This window comes from Muscardinus avellanarius, assembly GCF_963383645.1.
Source record: "Muscardinus avellanarius genome assembly, chromosome: 10".
Taxonomy (NCBI): Eukaryota; Metazoa; Chordata; class Mammalia; order Rodentia; family Gliridae; genus Muscardinus; species Muscardinus avellanarius.
This window is the reverse complement of record NC_137796.1, coordinates 91,322,326-91,328,325: the sequence shown is the minus strand read 5'-3', so window position 1 is coordinate 91,328,325 and position 6,000 is coordinate 91,322,326.

Sequence of the window (6,000 nt, the reverse complement as noted above, 5' to 3'; positions counted from 1 at the left end):
GCTCTGGTGCCGGGCGGCCATCTCTGCCTCTCGGGATGGCACGTAATAATCCCAGTGCTGTGTGCTGTTAGCCGCCTGGCGGCCAGCCCGGCTCCAGGCTGCACGGAGCCACTCCAGGGCCACCCCGCCAGAATCAGTCAGTGTTTATCCAGCGGTGCGAGGTGGAAAATTCCTTCTCCCTGAGCCATACGTATTCTTGCTTCGTTTGGGGCTGGCTGCAGCCCCGGCGGGTGTGGCGGGAGGGCTTGTTCATTCTCCCGTTCAGCAAATGTCCCTGGAGGCCCTCCTGCATGTCAGGAGCTTTGCTTGGTGCTGGGGACACAGTGATGCCCTGATAGACACAGGAAGAGGGAGACTGGGACAAAAGAGGACCCCTGAGTGTGCAGTCGGCTGACAGAGGGGCGCTGTACAGAGGCAGCCAGGGCAGGTGAGGGCGAGCTGGTGGCCTGCTCCTGACCCTGAGTCTCTGGAACCTTCTCTTTTTATTTTTTATTTTTATTTTTTGGTACGGGGGATGAAACCCAAAGACATCCAATCTCTGAGCTATACCCGAGCCCTTTTAATTTTTTTTTTTGTTCAGAACCATTCTCAGTAGATTGTTGAGAGCCTCACTAGGTTGTTGAAGCTGGCCTTGAAGCTGCAATCCTCCTGTCTCAGCCTCCCAAAGAACTAGGATTATAGGCACATGCCACTATACCTGGCCTCTGGAACCTTCTGAAAACAGCCTTGGTCTCTAGGACCCGGGAGGGAGTTTCCTGAATGCATCATGGGGCCCGGTGGCCACATTCTGTGGTTGACTCAAGTGTCTCCATTGCTGTGAAGCAGCCTGGGTCATAGCCTGTCCCTGTCCCGTGAAGGAGGCCCATGGCCTCCAACCCTCACCCGTCCCCTTTCCTTGGCCCGCTCCGCCTGGGTCTCTCCCTTCTCCAGTTCTCTCCCTCGCTCCCCTCGCCCTCTCTTAAGAGCCCTGAGAATGTGTAAATGGTTTATTAAGTTATTTATAAGGCAGGTGTTATTTATAAGGCAAGTTTCTCTAGCGCCCCCTTCTGTCAGGAGGGGGCGCTAGAGAAACTTGAGCCTCTAGGACCGGGTGGCTCTTCCCAGCAGCCTCCTGAGCCCGCGGTGCCCCTCCCATTGGTCCTCGCAGCCTGTTCTCACCCTGGCCCCACCCACAGCCCCCCTCCCATCTTGCAGGGGGCAACTCCATCCTTCCAGTGGCTCAGGCCAAGAACACCCTGGACCCATTTTTGACACCTGAGCTCTCTCCTTTTCTCTTACTTATGCTCAGCCTCCATTCTGCCAGCAGTCCCTGTTGACACAGCCTTCAACACAGATGGAGACTCCAGCCCTTTTACCATCCCCGTCCTCATGCCCACTGCCTCTTGCTGGGACCAGTGCAGTCTCCTTACCAGCCCTCTTCCTGCCCTTGAGCCCATAGGCCTTTTACACCACGCAGCCAGAAGGATTTTTTTTTCTTTTTTCTTTTTTTTGTTTTTGTTTTTGTTTTTGTTTTGCGGTAAGAGGGATGGAACCCAGGGCATTCTACCTCTGAGCTACACCCCCAGCCCTATTTTTTAGTCTTTATTTTGAAACAAGGTCTCACTAAGTTGCAGAGGGCCTCACTAAGTAGTAGCTGAGGCTGGCCATGAACCATGATTCTGCTGTCTCAGCCTCCCAAAGGCTGAGATTATAAGCATGTGCCACCATGCCCAACTTCTGGATCTTTTAAAAATCTCATTATATGCCACTTCTCTGCTCAAAACCGTCCTAGAACCTCTCAGGTCACTCAAATATTTGTCAAAAGAAGAAAGGAACAAACTGGGTGCGGTAGCCCACGCCTGTAACCCCAGTACTCAGGAGGGTCACAGGTCCGAAGCAGCCTTAGCAATGTACCAAGACTCAGCAGCTTAGCGAGACCCTGTTTCAAAATAAAAAATAAGAGCTGGGCGTGGTGGCACACGCTTGTCATCCCAGCATTCGGGAGGCTGAGACTAGAGGATCGCGGTTCGCAGTCAGCCTCAGCTACTTAGTGAGGCCCTCTGCAACTCAGTGAGACCTGGTTTCAAAATAAAGAATAAAAAATAGGGCAGGGGTGTAACTCGGAGGTTCAGAATGCCCCTGGGTTCCATCCCCAGACTCGGAAAAAAAAATAAAAAATAAATAAATAAAAATAAAAAGGGTTGGGGGAGGAATATCTCAGAGGTAGAATGCCCCTGGATTCAATCCACAGCAACACACACTAAAAGAAAAATAAATTAAAAAAGAAGAGAATGAATGAGTGACTGAACATCCTGCTTATATCTGTAATAGTTGACGTGTGGTAGGTGCTTGGAAAACACCAACGACGAATAAATACAAGGCCCGGGAGGCTGGCGGCCAGGCTTGCCCATTCTGGCCCTGGTGGCAGCAGGACCAGTCTGTGGCCACCGCTCTCTTGCTTGGGCCAGTTCGGGGAGGGCAGCAGAGCCCAGGCCACCGTGGGGCCCCGGCCCGGCCTCCCTCACCATCTGGGACGGGGCCGGTTACGTGGCGGCTGCTTCTGGGAACCCCGGCCAGGCTGCTGCCCAGAAGTACAGTGTCCCTGGCCCCCTGCCCGCCTGGCCCAGCTATCCTGCAGGCCAGGGGAAGTGCTGGGCCGGGCAGCTTTGGATCACGGAGACCCAGGCACGAGGGCCTCCGAGGCTCCTCTCACGCTCCTCTCACGTGCCTGGCTGGCGCAGGCCAGCTGCATCTGGCTGCGTCAGCCCCACCTCCCCAGCTGGGATTTCAGCTGAGAGGCGGGAGCTGAAGGGCTCGCTGCCCAGGACGGCTTCTGACCTCTCAGGTCTTATGCTTAACCTCCCTGTTTGTTAAAGAGTGAGCTCCGGGCCTGCAGTTCTCTGCTGGCAGCCGCAGCCATGCCTCCCACCCCAGCGTGCTGTGTTGTGCGTTGCTTCCTTCCTGCGCCGCCGACTTCGCTACGTCCTGGCTCTGTGAGCTGGGCCTAGTCCCTCGCCCTCTCTGGGCCACATTTTTTCTCTTTGGCCAGTGGCGCTAATGACAGCACCTCCCAGGGGCTCGGGGAGCAGGACTCAGCCATCAGGCGTGTGAGCCCTGGGGTAAGTACCCCGCTCTGTGACCTCAAACAGATGTTGTAATCTCTCCGTGCCTCATCTGCAAAGGGGATGCTAGTGGCCCCCACCTCCTAAGGTTGTAAGAACTAAACTGATTAATATATCCCAAGTGCTTAGAACCGTGAGGCTGGTGCGGCTGGTACGCCTATTAGGTGTGTATGTTGATGTGCGTGCCGTTGCTGTGAGCACAAGCTTGGTAGATGGTCTGCGTTTACAAATAGGTCATTGAGTTTGTTATTGCTGAATCGTAACCACTTGCTCATGAGTAGATGTTTATTGAGTACATGCTCTGTGTTTGGCCCTGTCAGAGGCACCGGGGACAGAGCCATGACCAGGCAGCCACAAATCTCTGCCCTTGTGGGGCTGCCACTCCCGAGAGAGTCCAGTGATCTCTAGAGACAGGTTCATAATTTATAAGTTATGTTTTACAGTCCCTAGTTCACAAACTGGCAGCATCCTGAGACTGGCCCTTTCCATCTTCCAGCCGTGGACAACTTCTTTTGCAAACCATTTATGTCCTTTGGCTGTTTTGCTCGGAGGAGAGTTTGTTTTGTTGATGGGTAAGATCTTTATATATGAAGGCCATTACCTTTTGTCATGTGCATGGCTACGTTTCTTCTGGTCTTTTGCTTATTTCTTGCTTTTTTTTTTTTTTTTTTTTTAATCTCCATACCGGAGCTCGAACCCAAAGCCTCACGCATGCTAGGGGAATGTGAATGCTCTACCCCTGAACTTACACCCTAGCCCCTTCTTCTTTTCCCTTTTCCTTTGATCTAGGGAAGTCGAAAACAGTTTTGCAGCCAGATCTTTCTATCTTTATCATCCACATCCTGAGATCAGATAAACATTCACACACTTAACCTCACTAAGGTGATAAGTACTGTTACGGCAGTTAACAGCGCGCAGCGATCAAGTCAAGGGAGAGCCCGCAGGTGGAGCTGGCGTCAGAGGAGGCCTCGCTTGTGTGTCCTGGATGCACAGGCTTGGACAGGGTGTGCCAGCGCTCCAAGGGCCCCTCGAGGGTCGGTGTGGGGAGAGGGGAGAGGCGGGAAGTTTAGCAGGTAGCAGAGGGCTTGGATTCTTTTTTCATTTTCTTAAATTTAAACAGTTTACTTTCAGATGATGAGTATAGATTCACTTGCAGTTGTTAGAAAGGACACAGATATATTCTCTATACTCTTGCTTCCCCCGGTGGTGACGTCTTATCTACGGAGCAATCCAGGCATGGTGACACACACCTGTCATCCCAGACCTTGGGAGGCTGAGACAGGACGATCGCAGGTTTGAGGCCAGCCTCAGCAACTGAGCAAGGCCCTCAGCAACTTAGTGAGATCCTTGTTTCAAAATAAAGTAATAAAATAGGGCTGGGGGTATTGCTTGGAGGTAGAATGCCCCTGGATTCCATCCCTAGTACCACAAAAAGAAAAAAGAAATCTCTAGTGCGGTATCACGACTAGCGGTGAACATTGATACTGTCCACTGATCTTTCCCAGTGTCCCCAGAATTACTCAGAAGTGTGTGTGTGTGTGTGTGTGTGTGTGTGTGTGCGTGCGCACGTGCACGCATGTGATCACATGCAGAGGTTTGTGTATCCACAACCACAGCCGACCCACAGAGCAGCTCTGTCGTCACCCGGGTTCCTCCTGACACCTTCATGAAGCCACACCCAGCCCCCTTCCTTCCCCTGCCTCTTCATAACCCTCAACAACCACTAATCTGGTTTTTGTTTCCATAAGCGTGTTGTTTTCGGAAGGTTACATTAATACAGTCACCCTGTGTACTCTCTCTTCACGCGGGACCTGGATTTTATTGAGTCAGAGGTCCCTGTTGGATGAGGCGTGGGCCCGGGGGTTTGGGGCCTGGTGACGAAGCCCAGCAGGGGCTGTGCCTGTTGGCCAGCGTGAGCAGCATCCGGCCTCGCTTCCCACTCAGGGTGACACCCCAGGACCCAGATACCGCTCCTTGGAACCTCTCCCAAGGAATTAAAGTGAGAATATTCTAGTGCAGTTCGCCGAAGCCAAACTATGGGATCAGCCTACGTATCCCTTTGACAGATGATTGGATACAGAAAATGTGGTCTATACGCACAATGGAGTTTCACTCGGCCATAAGGAAGAAGACAATCGTGTCGTTTTCAGGCAGATGGATAGAACCAGAGAGTATTATGCTAAGTGAGATCTGCCAGTCTCGGAAAATCAAGGGTTGTATATTTTCTCTCGTAGGTGAAAGACAGAGAGAAAAAAGGAAATAAAAGGGATTTCAGAGCTGGGCGTGGTGGTGAGTGCCTGTATAATCCCAGTATCTAGGAGGCTGAGACAAAAGGATCACAAGTTTGAGGACACCCTCAAACTCCTGAGGCTCACTACCTGCCAAGACTCTCAGCAACCTAGAAAGACCCTGTTTCAAATAAATAGATAAATGGATGAATGGATGGATGGGTGGAGGTATAGCTCAGAGGTAGAATGCCTCTGGGGTTGGTCCCCAGCACTATAAAAAAAAAAGGACGGGGTGGGGATTTCAGTTAAATGAAGACAGAGACAAATAGTGGAAGGGATGGAGGGAGGGATGTGGGAGGGGGAAGGAGGATTAAGGAAGGAAACCATTCAGACAAAGCTGTGTCCATATATGAAGGCTTCACTACCCATCTCACTAACTTGTGTGGGGAGGGGGAGTGTGGGAAGGGGATACCGAGAACCACACCAAGTGCCGTGCGCTTGTACATCTGACCATTTTGACTCCGTGTTGCAAAATAACACTCTACCAATAAAAAGTATAGATTTCTTTTTTAATGACTGCTCACAAAGTAGGCATCATAGAACATGGTTATACCATGGTGGTGAAGGACAGCGCCCTTTGTTTCTGAAATATGCACCCCTGAGTAACCCGC